We start from the raw sequence: 18,181 nt of genomic DNA, 5'->3' as shown, positions 1-18,181 counted from the left end.
CTGAGGCAGGAGAGTTACTTGAACCCGGGCGGCGGAAGTTTCCGTGAGCCAAGACTGAGCCACTGCACTTCAGCCTGGGCAACAAGTGCGAAACTCCGTGTGAGAAAAGAAAAAACAAAAACAAAAAAAACAATGGAAGCCAAAAGCAAAATGCCAAGAGTGGAATACATTTATGCAAGTTGAGCAAAATGTTAGATAGTTTTAGTTTCTGGTGTCTTTGTCCCTTCATGGCATTTTTTTCAAACGTGATGGGCGGGAGAGGAGCGCCTAGCGCTACTTGGCTTTTCTCGGACAATACTGCCATCGTGCGGAAGTAGTTTCATAGCATCCAAAGCCGTGAGCATTTCCTCCACGTAAACCCTAGCCGTCGCGGAAGGAAAAGCCGGTGGAGGCTGAACAGGCCCAAGACACAAGTTGGCATTCCTACCCTTTTCTCTGAGGCCTGGGACAATCAATGGACAAATGCAAAGTCTTAGTGAAGTATCTGGTGAGTGAGGGACCAGGACTGAGCTAGCTGCTTCCAGGAAGCAAGAATGTAATGGAAAGCCTAAGCAATTATCTAAGCCGACAAGCCAGGATTATCTGTGACTTTATAAGTTCATGGGAATGTCTTTTCTCATACTAGGACACTGATGGTAATCTCAGTTCTCTCAAGGAGGGCAGATAGGTGGCTCTTTTCCGTTGGACATTCCCTGAGAATGATGGCATTTTTTAGTCCTGAGGAAACCAGTATTTATCTCATTCTAGCGAGTGTTCTGTGTACCAGCTTCAAAGCTAGTTCTTCATGAAGATATCCACCCTTAGGTGTGGAGACCTCCAGATACTCCATGACTCATAATTGAAAAATCAACAAGGGTGGCTAAAATTGTATGGGTGACTTGTTCCCCATGACATTCTTTTTCATTGTTTGTTATCTCAGTATCTGAATCTTTTAAAAAAGGATGTAATATTAGTCTGGTACTGTAGTGTGACCTTCCAGTGCTTCAAGAGCTTCTTCAGGTAGGACTTCTCCTGGCCTCTGAAGATTCAGGCAGGCATTCCAGGGTAAGGGACCTGGCTTTTGTGACATCCTTGTCTGTACCTAGCTCTCCCTCAAGCTGGTTACAGTTGAGTTGATTGATGGTCTGTAGACATAGATGCTATTGGCATTCAGGAATATTTTAAAGATTCGGCCAGGCCCGGTGGCTCATGCCTGTAATCCTAGCAGTTTGGGAGGCTGAGGCAGGTGGATTGCTTGAGCTCAGGAGTTTGAGACCAGCTTGGGTAACATGGGAAGCTCTGTCTCTATAAAAATCCCCACAAAATTAGCTGGGCACGGTAGTGCCTGCCCATAGTCCCAGCTACTTAGGAGGCTAAGCTGGGGGGATTGCTTGAGCCCTGGAGGTCGAGGTTGCAGCGGGCAACAGTGCACTTCTTCCTGGGAGACAAAGTGAAACCCTGTCTCAAAAAAAACAAAACAAAACAAAACAAAAATAGAAGTGTCTTAACGACCCTCTGGGAAGCATTTCTCAATGACCCCCATTCCTGGAAATGACAAAATGACATCTAGACTCCCCACGCTGTTTCACCTAACGTAGACTTAGATATCTGCTAGATCAAGGGTCTCCACTTCCTGGGCCATGGACCTGTACTGTTCTGTGGTCTCTTAGGAACTGGGCTGCATAGCAGGAGGTGAGCGTGGTGCAGGCAAAGTTTCACTGATATTTAAAGCCACTCCCCATCATTTGCATTACCGCCTGAGTTCCACCTCTTGTCAGCATTGGCAGCATTAGAGTCTCATAGGAGCATGAATCCTATTGTGAACTGTTCATGCAAGGATCTAGGTTGCGCTATCCTTATGAAAATCTAATGCCTGATGATCTGTCACTGTCTCTCATGACCCCCAGATGGGATCATCTAGTTGCAGGAAAACAAGGCTCAGGGTGCCTACTGATTCCACATTACGGTGAGTTGTATAATTATTTCATTATATATTACAGTGTAATAACAATAAAAATAAAGTGCATGATTAATGAGCTTGAATCTAACTGAAACCATCCCCAACCTTGGACTGTGCAAAATTTATCTTCCACAAAACCGATCCCTGATGCTAAAAAGGTTGGGGACTGCTAAACTACCTCCTGGAGAAATAGCTTGTTCTGACCATTTTTGTGGAAGAGAGCAGCCCTACATATGAGACAGTGTCCCATATCTGAAGCAGTTATAGTAGGTCGCTAGTCAGATATGAGCAGGGCAGGAGAGGGCTCTTGCCAACCCACTGGGAATGTCAGCTGACCATCAGGTGGTAGTCAAACAGTTGTCACACTGCCTCTCTAAAATAATAATGTTTTAAGTTAGGTAGAAAAATCTGAAGGTTTGAACACTTATGGAAGGCTTGTGACAAATTAATTGTAAATGAAATTCTGTGTGTGAACATATTAGCTGAAGTTGAAGGGGTACTATTTAATTTTTCCATAAATTGAACATTGGAATAAAAGTACAACAGAGTTGACTGGGCACGGTGGCTCACACCTGTAATCCTAGCACTTTGGGAGGCTGAGGTGGGTGGATCACGAAGTCAGGGGTTCGAGACCAGCCTGACCAACATGGTGAAACCCCATCTCTATTAAAAATACAAAAATTAGCTGGGTGTGGTGGCAGGCGCCTGTAATCCCAGCTACTCAGGAGTCTGAGGCAGGAGAATTGCTTGAACCTGGGAAGCGGAGGTTGCAGTGAGCCGGGATAGCGCCATTACACTCCAGCCTGGGCGACAGAGCAAGACTCCGTCTCAAAAAAAAAAAAAAAAAAAAAAAGTACAACAGAGTTTTCTTACAGCACTAATTTGCTCTTTAACAAAAATTGGCAAAGAATTATAAAAGATTTATAAGAATCTTACCTTATGGTCAGACATTAAAGTTGGATAGATTTGTCCATAAGGTTTTATTAAGATTTGGGTTTGACATCAATAGTGCACTAGTACAATGGTGAAATTTGGCTTTCTCTCTTGAACAAGATTTTCATGTAATATTAAGAAATGATGAAAGATTTTTGTTTGCCTTTTGAATAAACTGTAGGAAGAAGAAGGGAAAGAAAAAAAGACAGACTGTTTGGAGAGCTAAGTCTCCCTCTTAATGAGTAAAGGTTTTTTCCATTTTAAAACATTTTGAGTTATTGTTTTGGCTAATTAAATGACTTATGGTGACCTGGGATTTGATTTTATAATATCAAGTGTTTTAAACCATTGATATTTGACAAAGTTTCCAAAATTAAATTATAAATTATGTTTTTTTCTGACATAATTACTATTTTAGATATTAAGTTCTCTGAAGTCCAAAAATGATATATTTGGCCTATTTGATATAACAATCATACAGTAAGCACTGTCAACTATGAAATGGTGTTTGGCTTTCTTTGGGTTGTATTTGTATAAATATGTTAGCGGTTGAAGTTATCTGTGCTGCCAGCGTTGAATCCAAACAGGTCTGGAGCAACCTTGATTCCTGCCTTCTCAGAAGAAAGAATCCGACTGAGGGGCATAAGGCAGAAGAAGAGACCAAGGAAAGTTTTAGAGCAGGAGTGATGTTTATTCAAAAGCTTTAGAGCAGAAATGAAAAGAAAGTAAAGTACACTTGGAAGAGGGCCAGGCAGACATCTTGGTCAAGTGCTCCGTTTGACCTTGGACCTAGGATTTTATATGGTGGCCTACTTGTGGCATCTTGTGTCCCTTTTCTTTTGATTCTTCCATTGTGGCAGGCTGCCTGCATGCGCAGTGTATTTACTGAAGCTGTACACGTGCTCAGGTGAGGCATTCTTCCCTTTACCGTGCAATATCCCTGGAAGGCCATATACCGGTTAAATTCCACCATTTTGCCTCTTAATGTGAAGCCCACTTGACTAATTCCCGAGATCTTACTGGAAGCTGCTGATTACCAATTTCAGGTGTTTTTATCTATTGGGAAACTGCTTCTTGGTGCAGGGTGCACCCAGTTATTATTTTAGAGAGGCAGTGTGACAACTGCTTGACTATCACCTGATGGTCGCCTGACATTCCTGGTGGGTGGGGAGAGCCTCACCTGCTCTGCTTATACCTGACTAGCTACTTAATGTAACAAAGCTAGAAAGGTTGCTGGTCTCAGACCTAGAATTCCTTAGGCTAAAGAATTGTTTATTCATTCCTTGCTAACTATCTTTAATAGAGGCTGTGTGCCTAGGCAGTGGATAGAAGCCTGGTAAGGAAATCACACCTAGCTGAATCCCAGTGGTAGTGACAAGGAGGTTGATTGGTTTCTTCTGCAAGGGAGGATAGTGTAGAGGGGCAATGAGCCTATCATTCCCATTTAGGTTGGATACATGTCATTCATCTGCACCAGGTAATCCCTTTAGTCCTCACAAAATCTTAATTGCATTCTATGTCCTCATAAGCAGCCATTCCCTGTGACTGATTTAGTGAGAAAAGTAAATTATTGAACCTTGAGGATTAAACCCTTCCACATGGTAAGAGAAATGACAAAGTAAAGTATATTTTACTCTACTTCTAAAATGTGATAACCTTAAACCAAATATATAATCATGTATGTGTTCTAGAGAGCCAGTATGCACATTGTGATGTATCTGTAAAAATTCAAACAAAAAATAGTGTCTACTTTTCTAAAGCAATGTTTTTGAGGGCATAGTTTTAAGATTTACCTTTGTTTGTAATGAAGGTTTAAAATGTTGACATATAAGATAGTATTGATGACATTCAAATTAATTCATGCTCCTCAAACCTTTGTTAACATACATACTTGGTCTGATTCAATCCACAATGTACAATGTAATCTAGTTTTTTTGTTTTCTTTTGTTTTGTTTTTGAGACAAAGTTTCCCTCTGTCACCCAGGCTGGAGTGCAGTGGCATGATCTTGGCTCACTGCAACCTCTGCCTCCCAGGTTCAAGTGATTGTCCTGCCCCAGCCTCCTGAGTAGCTGGGACTACAGGTGCCCGCTAAGTTTTGTATTTTTAGTAGAGATGAAGTTTCACTATGTTGGCCTGGTTGATCACGAACTCCTGACCTCAGGTGATCCGCCCACCTTGGCCTCCCAAAGTGCTGGGATTACAGGTGTGAGCCACCGTGCCCAGCCTATAATCCAGTTTTAATACAGATTTATTTTTACATGAAATCAAGAATGTGTATATATATTGAAAGATATACAGAGAAATGATCCAAAAGGTTAGTTGCCTTGACACGTTGTATGGTAGTGTTTTTCTTCTTTAGTAGTATGTGGATTTTTCCGAATCTTTGGCAGCCATTATTTTTTAATTAATTAGTGGGAGAATACTGTAAACATTATACCTAAGAGACAAATTATAAAATGCAGACAGACACACACACACACATACACACACACACACCATAAAGTCTCAGGAAATACCTGAAGAATATGTAATGGCATGGGAACATGCTGTGTTTTGATGTTAGATGAGACCCCGAGATGAAACACTGAGTAACCTGGACAGGAATTGAAGATATGTACTATGAGTATCATGCCATGCGGAACATATTTGACATGCAGTAATGACAGCTATCTGGTCCCTTCTCTATGATTCATGCCACATTGTTGCCTACAATGCAACACATGAGCTACAACATGAAGAACTCCCTGGTTGTCTGGGAGGGGAGCCAGAACAGAGACCACCAGGATTTGTAAATTGTTTGCCAGCGAAAATCTCTAAGCTTCTAGCAACTTTCTCCTTTTTGTGCCCTCATCCATTGAATTTATCCCCTGAAGGAGACAGTTTGATGCCTTGGAAAGTACTGGACATATAATTCTGTGAAGTAAATCATACCCATATAGACTAGATCAAGAAGACATTTAATTTCTGAAAGAATAAGATTCTTGACGAGGGTGCGTGGTTTAGAGTTTGGTTTGATTTCAAACGGAAGACAAAAGCAAGGCCAGGTGGGGTGGCTCACGTCTGTAATCACAGCACTTTGGGAGGCCGAGGAGGGCGGATCACCTGAGGTCAGGAGTTCGTGATCAACCTGGCTAACATGGTGAAACCTCGTCTCTACTAAAAATACAAAAATTAGCTCGACTTGGGTGCGGTGCCTGTAATCACAGTTACTTGGGAGGCTGAGGCAGGAGGATTGCTTGAACCCGGGAGGCGGAGGTTGCAGTGAGCTGAGATCGCGCCACTGCACTCCACCCTGGGCGACAGAGCGAGACTCCGTCTCAAAAGAAAAAGAAAAAGAAAAACAAAAACAAAAAAGAAAAAACAAAAGCAAAAGTGCAGCAGTAAGACCAGGTGGCCCCAAAAAAGGCAAAATGCAAGGCACCCATATTTGGTGGCGCCTTTGTCTATGGGTGGCGTTTTTTTCACACAAGAAGGGCGGGAGTAGAGTCCTCCAAGGTAAGGTTTATTGGCATATCTGGCGCTCTACTGCCATCGTGAGGATATCGTTTAACGAAACCACACGCCATTAAAGAGTTCTAGTGAGGACTACCTGTTGGGGCAGGTGTGGTCTGGTAAAAGGTGGAAGAGGGTTCGCCTCCATGCTGGGAGTCCTTGCTTAGTCTTGTTTGAGGCTTTAAAAGAGACCTGGACATTGGTGGTACCTTGGTATAGAACCTGGAGAGTGAAGGTTCTAAGAGCAAATCCTGTAAACCTCCCCTGGAAGAACGTTGTTCATTGTGCGCGGATACTCATGCCACAAGAGAGCCAAAGACCCGTAGTAAGATAATACCATGTGAAAACCTACTGACTTTTGCTCCAAGGGGCAGGAACAGGAGACATGCCCACAAGAGCCTGCATTTGTCTTTGAGCGGGTTCCTGCAGTCCTGCCCAGAGGAGGAACCGAGGCCCCGCCCCACGACTTTCTGTGCCAGGACCGCCCGGCAGGGGCTGGTTCATTCTAAGTCCTCACTCTCCAGGTTCTACACCAAGACACCGCCAATGTCCAGGTCTATCTTAAGGTCTTAGAGGAGAAGGCAAGAAGACCTAGCTTGGAGCCCCACGCCTCTTCCTCCTTCCCACAGATCAGAATTTCCCCAACAAAGAGAAAAATACTGTTCTCCAGAATTCGAGAACAGTGTAATGGCGTAGGGTTTCATGAAACTTCATCCTCACGATGGCAGTAGTGCTCCAGATACGCCAAGAAGCCGTGTCTAGCTCCCTCTTCTCCCGCCCCTCGTGTCTGAAAAAACTCCGGCAAACATGGTTGCCTTATGTTTTGTCCAGTTTGGGGGCAACCTTGCCTTACTACTCAACTTCCGCTTTTGTTTTCCATGTGAATCAAACTGAGACCTAAAACCACCCACCCTCATCAGGAATATTATTATTTCAGAAATTTAATTGACACCTGACCTTGTCTATGGAGTTCTGCTTTCATTATATGCAATCTGTGCAGTTCTGCTCAACATTCTATATCCAGTACTTTCCCATAGTATCAGATTTTCTACCTGAAAGGATAAGTGTGAAGTCTCCAAGCTTAAGAGAGAGAATAAAATGCTAGAAGTTCAAGACTTAGAGAAAGGCCTCTCTAGCCACCCTATTTTCCTCTGAGACTCTCAAGATATTCTGCGTTTATTTTCAGTCCTACACTAATACTTGTTTGGGAGTTACTCCTGTTCCAGGAACGAAGCCCGGCCCGCTGCATTTTCTAGAGGCCTAGTACGGAAAAGCAGGCAAACTAGGAAACACAGGAATTTATTGCTGTAACTGGATACAGGAAGAACGCTGGAGATAATTCCACCAGACCAACTCAAAGTGTTACAATTTTCTTAGTGCTTATATAGGTTGGGGTTATGTGCCTACTGCAATATAGCATTCGCCTATGTCTATTGGTAACTAAATTTGCTTCAACTAGAATGTCAGAGGCAAAAAAAATGCTTGCTAAGTCCAATTAAAAGGGCCCCAGTACCTTCAAAGCCTGTCTACTGTGGTACCGGAATGATTATTTCTATCTTATCTCCTTTACAGCTTGGTCCGGAGAGCTGCCTTGGACTCTCCAATGAATTCAAACAGCTGCCTCTGTTACCTTGACTCGTCTCAGATTTCATTGACCCGAGATGGGTCCTGGCACTAGGAATGTAAGACTGTCTCCATTCTTTTGGCTTGTTCCAGAGAAGCCCATGCAAGGTTCCTACTGACCATATGTTTCTTTCTTTTCTTTTGTTTTTTGAGACGGAGTTTCGCTGTTGTTGCCCAGGCTGGAGTGCAATGGCGCGATCTCCGCTCACTGCAACATCCGCCTCCCGGACTCAAGCGATTCTCCTGCCTCAGCCTCCCGAGTAGCTGGGATTACAGGCATGCGCCACCACGCCCGGCTAATTTTGTATTTCTAGTAGAGTTAGGGTTTCTCCATATTGGTCAGGCTGGTTTCGAACTCCTGGCCTCAGGTGATCTGCCCTCCTTGGCCTCCCAAAGCGCTGGGATTATAGGCGTGAGCCACCGCGCCCGGCCTTGACCATATGTTTCATTTCTAGCTTTGATGTCTGGGCATCGATTTCCCTCGGTTAAACTATTTGTTCAATGTTAAGGCCACTCTGTAGAAATTTGTCTGTATAACTGAGGTGCTATGCAGGCCTGCCTGTGTGACTGTCATGCAGGCCTGTCTGTGTGATTGTCAGGGAGAATTGGTCTGCCACAATCCTTTTCTAAGCATAGCCAATAGAGGTAGTTAGGCATAATTTGTATATTACAGAAATTGCCTTACAGAGAGTAACACATTTCTATACTCTCCTTCCATAACAGACACTTAAAAAAAAAAAAAAGTAATGTATGCTTGCTGTGGACCTCATTTAAGATTGCAACAGAAGCACTTTTCAATACTATTAAACAGCTTTTTACTTTCCATATTTTAAGCTTTTTAATTTATTATTTATTTTCTTAATTTTCTATTTTTAATTTTTTGATACATTATATTTGTATATATTTAAGGGTACATGTGAAATTTTGTTACATGCATACAATGTGTAATGATCAATTCATGATATTTAAGTTACCTATCAACAAAGTATTTATCATTTCTATGTGTTGGGTACAATTCAAGTCCTTTCTTCCAGCTATTTTAAAACTACAGAAAATTGTTGATTATAGTCACCTTACTCTTCTATCAAAGTTTAGAACTTATTTTTTCTAACTGTATGTTTCTATGCATTAACCAACTCTCTTCAGCCCCACTGCCCTCCCGCAAATACACCCTTCCCTGTCTCTGGTATCTATCATTCCACGCTCCACCTCCATGCCAACAAGTATTTTAGCTCCTACAGATGAATGAGAGCTATATTTTCCTTTCTGTGCCTGGCTTATTTTACTTAACATAATGATCTTCAGTTCCATCCATGTTGCTGCAAATACATGATTTCATTTTTTTAATGGCTGAAGAGTATTCCATTGTGTATATATAGACTGCATATTCTAGGTTTTCCAGTTCGTTATTGTATAGTCGTTCATAATACTTTCTGATGATCTTTTGTATTTCTGTGGTATCAGTGGTAATCTCTCCTTTGCCATTTCTGATTTTGTTTATTTGGGTCTGTTCTTTTCTTGGTTAGTCTAGCTAGTGGTTTATCAGGTTCATATGTGTGTGTGTGTATATATATATATATATATACGTATATATATATATGTATATATATACGTGTATATATATATGTATATATATATACACGTATATATATACATGTATATATATACACGTATATATATGTATATATATGTATATATATATGTGTGTGTATATATATATATATGTATATATATATATAAAACTGTCACCCAGGCTGGAGTGCAGTGGTGTGATCTTGGCTCACTGCAACCTCCACCTCCTGGGTTCAAGCGATTCTTGTGCCTCAGCCTCCCTAGTAGCTGAGTTTACAGGCGTGCGCCACCATGCCTGGCTACTTTTTTTATTTCTAGTAGGGATGGGATTTCACCATTTTGGCCACGCTGATCTCGAACTCCTGACCTCAAGTGATTAACCCGTCTTGGCCTCCCGAAGTGCTGGGATTACAGGAGTGAGCCATCGCGCCTGGCAGTTTTGTTTATATTTTCAAAGAACCAATTTTTCATTTTGTTGATCCTTTGTGTTGGTTTTTCATCTCTATTTTGTTTAGTTCTGCTTTGATCTGTATTATTTATTGATCCATGTTACCATGGTTTTTTTTTAGTAGAAAATAGCTTTTATTTATACATGGATTCAGAAAATAAGGAAATACTCTCAAAAAGAAAAACACTGATATAAATGGACCATGCCATAATAAGCACTGATTAAATTTAATACTTCTGATTCTCTTGTTTTATGCATAAATCAGTCTTTAGATTCCTGTAAAAGACATAAAGAACTGAATTATTCAATCAATAAACACAATTTACGTATTAAATATAACACTTTACATCTCACAATTAGAGAATGAGTTTTTTTTTTTTTTTTTTTTTTTTTTTTGAGATGGACTTCTGGCTCTGTCGCCCAGGCTAGAGTGTAGTGGCCTGATCTTGGCTCACCGCAACCTCCAACCTCCCAGGTTCAAGTGATTCTCCTGCCTCAGCCCCCTGAGTAGGTGAGATTACAGGTGCCTGCCACCACGCCGGCCTATTTTTGTATTTTTTAGTAGAGATGGGGTTTCACCATGTTGGCCAGGCTAGTCTCAAACTCCTGACCTCAAGTGATCCGCCCACCTTGGCCTCCTAAAGTGCTGGGATTACAGGTGTGAGCCACTGCGCCTGGCAAGAATGAGAATTTTTAATAGGTTTATCAGTCTTTTGGCTTAAAATCATTTAATATATTAAAATAGTAAGCATTTAGCCATCCATATCATTTGTCTATTCAATAAATTTGGAAGTAAAGAAACGTTACCAAAATCTTATCCAATCTGAAATTAATAAACACGTTTAAGATTCTCTTTTACTCAAATAGGAAATAAAAAGGGAACTTACATAATATCCAGAGAATAATTAAAGGCAAAATACATCAAGTCAAATCCTATTATGCCTGCAGATGCTTTTCTCAGAGGAAAGCCTTTATCCATTAATGACTTTATTAAAATGTTTATTTATTTATTAATTTATTATCATAAGCTCAACCAAGTGTTATATAAAACAGTTTTGAAAATTAAGGTAATAAGACCGAAAAGAATGAACTAATCTTACCAAATGTTAATAAACAAATAATTAATCCAAGCAAATGAGAAGAATTGAGTCAATCATTTTGAAAGTGAAATCACAGGCATAGAAAGCCAAAAATTAATAATCAATGAATTTTAAACAGATTCTTTGAAATTATCAATAAAATATATCAGCCTTATTTTAGTCCATTCAGGCTGCTGTAGCAAAATACCATAGCTAGGTAATTTATAATCTTTTATAAATAATAAAACTTACTGCTCACAGTTCTGCTGTCTGGGAAGTCCAAGATCAAGGCCCCAGCACATTCATTATCTGTTGAAGGCTCACTCTCTGCTTCAAAGATGGCACCTTCTATCTATGTGCTCACATGGCAGAAGAGGTGACAAGCTCTCTCACATCTGTTTTATTAGGGAACTAATCCCATTCAGTATGACTGACCCTCCATTATCTAATCAGCTTCCAAAGGCTACATCTCTTAATAATATCACCTTGGGGGTTAGGTTTCAACATATAAATTTTGGGGGATACAGACTTTTAGAACATACCTTCCCACCCTTGGGCCCCCCAAATTTGTGTCTTTCCCACATGCAAAATATATTCATCCTATCCTAATAGCCCCCAAATTCTTTTTTTTTTTTTTTTTCCTGAGATGGAGTCTCACTCTGTTACCCAGGCTGGAGTGCAGTGGTGCAATCTTGGCTCGCTGCAACCTCCACCTCCCAGGCTCAAGTGATTCTCGTGCCTCAGCCTCCTGAGTAGCTGGGACTACAGGCGTGTGCCACTATGCCCGGGTAATTTTTGTATTTTTAGTATAGACGGGGTTTCAATATGTTGGCCAGGCTGGTCTTGAACTCCTGACCTCGTGATCCACCCACCTTGGCTTCCCAAAGTGTTGGGATTACAGGCGTGAGCCACTGTGACCGGCAATAGCCCCCAAATTCTTAACCTGTTTTTGCATCAACTCAAAAGTTTAAAGTTCAAAGTCTCATCTAAATATCATCTACATTAGATTTGGGTGAGACTCAAGGTATCATTCATTCTGAGCCAAATTCCCCTTCTACTCTGAGCTTTTGAAGTTAAACAAGTTTTATGTTTCCAAAATACAGTGGTGGGACAGGCATAAGTTAGAAATTCCCATTCCATAAGGGAGAGAGAAGAAAGGAAAAGGGGTAATATGTTTCAAGGAAGTCTAAAACCCAAGAGCACAAACAATATTAAAACTTAAGGCTGGAGAATAATCTTCTTTGACTCAGTGTTGTGCCTTTCACACACACTTGGATGAGGATTGGGCCCCCAGGGCTTTAAGTGGTCCCATTCCCAATGACTTTTCTGTGCATAGCCCGTGCCACAGTGCTCATGTGTTGGAGTCTTGTGTTTGTGGTTCTCCTAGGCTGGAGTTGCACACTGGTGGCATTACCAATCTGAGGTCTCTGGGATGGCCCTGCCCTCATGGTTTTACCAGACTTTGCCTTTATGATGGTCCCTCCATGGCTTTAATAGACATTGCCCCAATGGTGGCTCTTTATTGTAGTCCTGTTCCTGTGGGACATCTTTGTCCATGCCCTGCAGCTCTCTGGGGTACCCTTAGTAATATAGGTGGAGGTAGCCATGTCCCTACAGCTCATTTTGCTCTGTGCTCCTGTGGAGATGGCACTGTGTTGATGCTGCCAAGATTTTTACTGCCTGTGCACTTTAGAGTGGTGGCCTGAACCACATCTGGGCCCATTTGAGACACATCTGATGATAGAGGGAGCTGAAAAATGCTGTGCCAGAATGTAGGGAGCAGAGACTTGAGGTAGTTCAGGGCAGCAAGCACTGAGGTTCCTTGGATGCCCAAGGTCCCTCTTTTGACCTCATTTTACGCCCCAGGTTTGGTATTCTGAGCCTGTGATGTGAGTGGCAGGCTGGATGGTCTCTGAAATGCCTTTAGGGTCATTCTCTTATTGTCATGCAGAATAGCATCTGCCTTCCTTCTATCCCTACTAATCTTCTTATCAAATGGTGGCTTGGTCATACCTTTAGTATTCTCTTCTGAATATGCTTTTTCATTAACTCTTCACAACATAGCCACACTGAAAATTTTTCAGATCTTTACATTCTGCTTCCCTTTTGATTATAAATTCTTTTTAATTTGTTTCTATCTTCTTGTATTTTACTACAAGCATTCAAGAGAGGCCATACCACACCCTCAACACTTTGCTTAGATATTTATTTCACTAACTATACTATCATTGCTCAGAAGTTCTACCTTCTACAAAGCCCTAGGATACATACACAGTTCAGCCAGGTTATTTGCCACTTTATAAGAGGGATGGCTTTTCCTCCAGTTTCTGATAACATTTCTCATTTTCACCCGAGACTTCATCAGAATGGCCTTTACCATCCAGATTTATACCAAAATTCTGTTCATGACCTCTTAGGAAATCTCTAAGAAGATTAGGCATTGTTTACAGCTCTCCTCTTCTGAGCCATAACCAGATCACTCTTAACACTCTGCTCACAGAAATGTAGGCTTTTTCTAGCCTGATCCTTTGCATTCTTACGGCCTCTACCCATTACCTAGTTCCCAAGCTGCATCCACATTTGTAGGTATTTGTTAGAGCAGCACACCACTTCTTGCTACCAATTTCTACCTTGATTCTTTCAGGGTGCTATAACAATGTAACTTGGACTGGGTAGTTTTTAAAAACATAATTTACTGAGAGTCCTGGAGTCAGGGATTTCGAACATTAAGGTGCCAGAAAATGTGGTGAACAATGAGGGCTCAATCTCTGCTTCAAAGATGGCACCTTCTAGCTATGTCCTCATATGGTAGTAGAAGTAAAAGAGCTCCCTCAGGCCACATTTTTAAGGATACTAATCCCATTCATGGGGGCAGAGCCTCATGACCAAATCACCTCCCATAGGCCTTACCTCTTAATACCATTACCATCGGGATTAGGTATTTGGGGCCATCATTAAAAAGTCATTAGGTATTTGGCAATCATTAAAAAGTCAGGAAACAACAGATGCTGGAGAGGATGTGGAGAAATAGGAAAGCTTTTACGTTGTTGGTGGGAGTGTAAGTTAGTTCAACCATTGTGGAAGAGTGTGTCGATTCCTTAAGGATCTAGAATCAGAAATTCCATTTGACCCAGTAATCCCATTACTGGGTATATACCCAAAGGATGATCAATCATTCTACTACAAAGACACATGCACACATATACATATGTTTATTGCGGCAATGTTCACAATAGCAAAGACTGGGAACCAACCTAAATGCCCATTGATGATAGACTGGACACAGAAAATGTGGCACATATACACCATGGAATACTATGCAGCCACAAAAAAGGATGAGTTCATGTCTTTTGCAGGGACATGAATGAAGCTGGAAACCATCATTCTCAGCAAACTAACACAGGAACAGAAAACCAAACACTGAATGTTCTCACTCATAAGTGGGAGTTGATCAATGAGAACACGTGGACACAGGGAGGAGAACATCACACATTGGGGCCTGTCAGTGGTGGGGGGCTAGGGGAGGGATAGCATTAGAAGAAATACCTAATGTAGATGGCAGGTTGATGAGTGCCACAAACCACCATGGCATGTGTATACCTATGTAACAAACCTGCATATTCTGCACATGTATCCCCAAACTTAAAGTATAATAATAAAAAAAAGAAAATGGTTCATATTCATAAAATAACTTTCAAGGTCAAGTTTTGTGACCAAAAATGCAATTCTAACCCCCCAATTGACTGAATGGATCCCACAGTTCTGCCAAAGAGATTCCAAAGAAACCTGAAAAACTAGTTAAGGCCATAAAGGGAAGGAAGTAGGTGGTCAGACATGCCTCATTATACCCTCTCCCATTTGGATTTCAGGCATAACTGATCAGCATGAACATTAAAACAGATCTTGGCCTGGTGAGGTGGCTCATGCCTATAATGTCAACACTTTGGGAGGCTGAGGTGGGTGTATCCCTTGAAGTCAGGAGTTCAAGAATAGCCTGGGCAACATGGTGAAACCCTGTCTCTACAAAAATACAAAAATTAGCTAGGCATGGTGACATACACCTTAGTCCTAGCAACTTGGGAGGCTGAGGCAGGAGAATCGCTTGAGCCTGGGAGGCAGAGGTTGCAGTGAGCTGAGATTGTGCCACTGCATTTCAGCCTGGGTGACAAAGTGAGACCACTTCTCAAAACAAACAAACAAAAACAAAGAAAAAAAACAGATCTTAACACTGACAAAACAGACTCTTTGTAGCAATAAGATACCAAAGTCCAACCTGACTCTAGTATAACTTCACATGATAAAAATGGAAATAAAAATATTTTACCCCAAAGTATGTTTTTTGGCCCTATTTTGAAATGGACCTGCAGAGCCATTGGGAAACATTTGCATCTGTAAAGCATCTCATTAACATAACTAGATCTTTCCTCTTCCAGGCCTTCCGAAACCTGAAGAGATTAACTGAGAATCTAGCACCTTTTAAAAGTCTAAATAGAAAACATTTGCTATCTATTATCTCTAAGGGCAGCCACTTATGAGACTTCATCTATGTAATAAAAACCTTGGTCTCCACAACCCCTTATGTTAACCCAGTCATTCTTTTCTATTGATTCCAGGTCTTTAGAAAATAACTTAACTCTTTCAAGCAATTGCCAATCAGAAAATCTTGGAATCCTCCTATGACCTGTAAGCACCCACTTTCCCCTGCTTTAAGTTGTCCTGCCCTTCTAGACCAAACCAATGGATACCTCGCATGTATTGATTGATGTCTTATGTCTCTCTAAAACATAGAAAAGAAAGCTGTAGCCCAACCACCTTGAGCACATGTTTTCAGGACCTCTTGAGACCATGCCTTGGGCCGTGGCTACTCATATTTGGCTTAGAATAAACCTCTTCACATATGTTACAGTTTGGCTTTTTTAGTCAATATTAATTGGCACCCTACATATGGGGCCTCAGAGAAGACTCAGAACCCTGAAAGAGTCACCCAAACCCAGAGCTAAGGTACCAGCAGGGGCCCATTGAAAGCCCCCCAACTCCAAGCTTCTTCTTGAGTGAAACTGGTAAGTCCTCCTCAGCCCTGAACCTCCTGTTCAGTTGACAGTCTTCTGCTTTATTCTGAGCTGGTTCTTTTCCTAGGAAGTTGTTGTTCAGGATCCTAATTTTGATTCAGAAAGCATTCTGAAGGATCTTTTCCATTGCCTCTTTCTCCCCAAATTAATCTCACTTGGCTTGTTTGTGCATTTGCTTGAGAAACTGAACTGTCCCTTGTGTAAATCAACGAGAGACTGAACTCAGCTCCACTCCATTGAAACACAGACTACAGTTTGGTTCCTCCCTTAAAGAAAATTAAAAAAAGGGAAACAAATAATCAAAGAATGAGGAGATACAAAGGTAACGACCCCCTTTTGGGCACGTTGTTTGGTTTTATGATGCCTCTACTTGCAAGCATTTGTGTAAATGGAAAAGTTTGAAGGCATGCCAGGTTTTCTAATACTCCAGCTGGTTACATATTATGGTCTATTCTTGGGCACATTTTGAACTTGTGGCTAAATTACATCAAGAAAAATTCAGAGGTCAAAAGTCAACCTGCAAATATAGAGTCTTTAAAGTTTTATGTGTATTTCTCTATTTTCTTTTCTGCCTGCTTTAAATCTGTTGTTACTTTTCTACTGGAGTTGAGATAAAAACCACTGTCTACATCCAACCATTTCTTTTCCTTTCTTTCTTTCTTTTTTCAAACTGGTGAGTTTGTATTTATCTCATGGTTAGAGTTCTGAAATAAAAGCTATAAGATCTTTGTTTGTATGTGTGTGTATGTGTTTAGATGTGTTTGTATGTACGTACATCCATTTTTTTTAATGTGTTGTGACCACAAAGTACCAAATTGGCTTTACAATAAAGGAGTACTCATAAGTTAAGTAAATAAGCCCAGTGCTTTTCTAGTTCATGTGACTTAAGTAAATCTTTAACAAATAAGCTGACTTTAAAATTATTGGTAAAATAAAATTAGAAATGTCTTCAGAATTGTCAGCACACATTTTGTCTAGATTTACTGGTCAGGTGGTTTTGTGTTTATCTCTTATAGATATTTTATAAGGTGTTAAAGTTTGGCACAAAGGATATAGAAGTATAAACTCAGCCCCAAATCTATGATCTTTGTGTAATTTTTGATAAATAAGGCATTTAACATTGTTGGTCTAATGAAAACAGATAAATCCTGCGTTATCAGCAAAAACTAAAACATTTATTTAACTGTAAATTTCATACTTAAACACCTGATATTCACATGCTGTAAAATTGGTTAACAGAGAAATAACTTTAAATAATGACTAGCTTTGTCTAACATCACAGTTTTCATAAGTACTGTAGGTAAAATATTAAAAATAAATAAATAGTCAAATAAATGCAATGGAATAAATGTTTATAAATAAACTTGTCCTGTAATTTTAAATTCTTAAAGTTATGTTAAGTTAAATAAGAGATAATTATTAAATATGTGGGTCATATCCAATTGTTTTCAAAGATTATATATACAAAAACATTTTCAAACAAATTAATTATAAAATGGTTTTCATCTATAAAATGCTCATGTGATAAACAATTTAAGATTTCCTATTTACTAGGTCTTCACAAAAAAGTAAGGTTACTAAAAATAAAAATTGAATTTAATATATAATTTTACATGTAAAACATGCCAAAAAAAGATATATTCTGATGAAAATAAGAAAAATTATAAGACATAAAAATGTGTTCTTAATAAAGTAAATAATTTTTGTCTAATTCAAGGGTTACTTTGAAACAGGGTAAAATGAGCTGATAGTAAGTAAAAGAAATGTAAAGAAAGCTATAGCTATAAAAGCAGTATTTTTTGGTAATAGAGTTTGAAAGGAAAATAATTTTGTGTGAAAAAGAATCTTGTATGATAAATTTTTGTCATAGAATAAAACAGAAAGTTCAAGCATGTCATAAATAGTATGTGAAAGTCATAATAGAGTTCGTAAAAAACAGAATTTATAAAAGAAATTTTGTGTGTGATTAAGTTGGCTATACTGGAAAGGAAATTATTTAATCATCTTCTAGAAATTGTGCTTTGA

The 18,181-nt window shown here is 40.1% G+C and overlaps 1 long non-coding RNA gene across 5 annotated transcripts in view; it reads left to right on the top strand.

Moving 5' to 3' along the window:
- LOC101153527 (uncharacterized) overlaps positions 1–17,626 on the top strand; it is a 137,233-nt gene extending 119,607 nt beyond the window's left edge. For 3 of the 5 annotated variants that reach the window (XR_010132571.1, XR_010132575.1, XR_010132574.1), the window contains 2 exons: positions 1,887–1,945; positions 7,938–8,794. This is a non-coding gene — a long non-coding RNA (uncharacterized lncRNA). Of the gene's footprint in view, positions 1–1,886; positions 1,946–7,937; positions 8,795–15,700 lie in introns of those variants that run through there. The other 2 variants (XR_010132572.1, XR_010132573.1) reach the window with 2 other exon arrangements.
- Positions 17,627–18,181: the final 555 nt, after the last annotated feature.

Source organism: Gorilla gorilla, chromosome X (assembly GCF_029281585.2).
Source record: "Gorilla gorilla gorilla isolate KB3781 chromosome X, NHGRI_mGorGor1-v2.1_pri, whole genome shotgun sequence".
NCBI lineage: Eukaryota > Metazoa > Chordata > Mammalia > Primates > Hominidae > Gorilla > Gorilla gorilla.
This window is presented reverse-complemented; position numbering and strand designations above follow the sequence as displayed.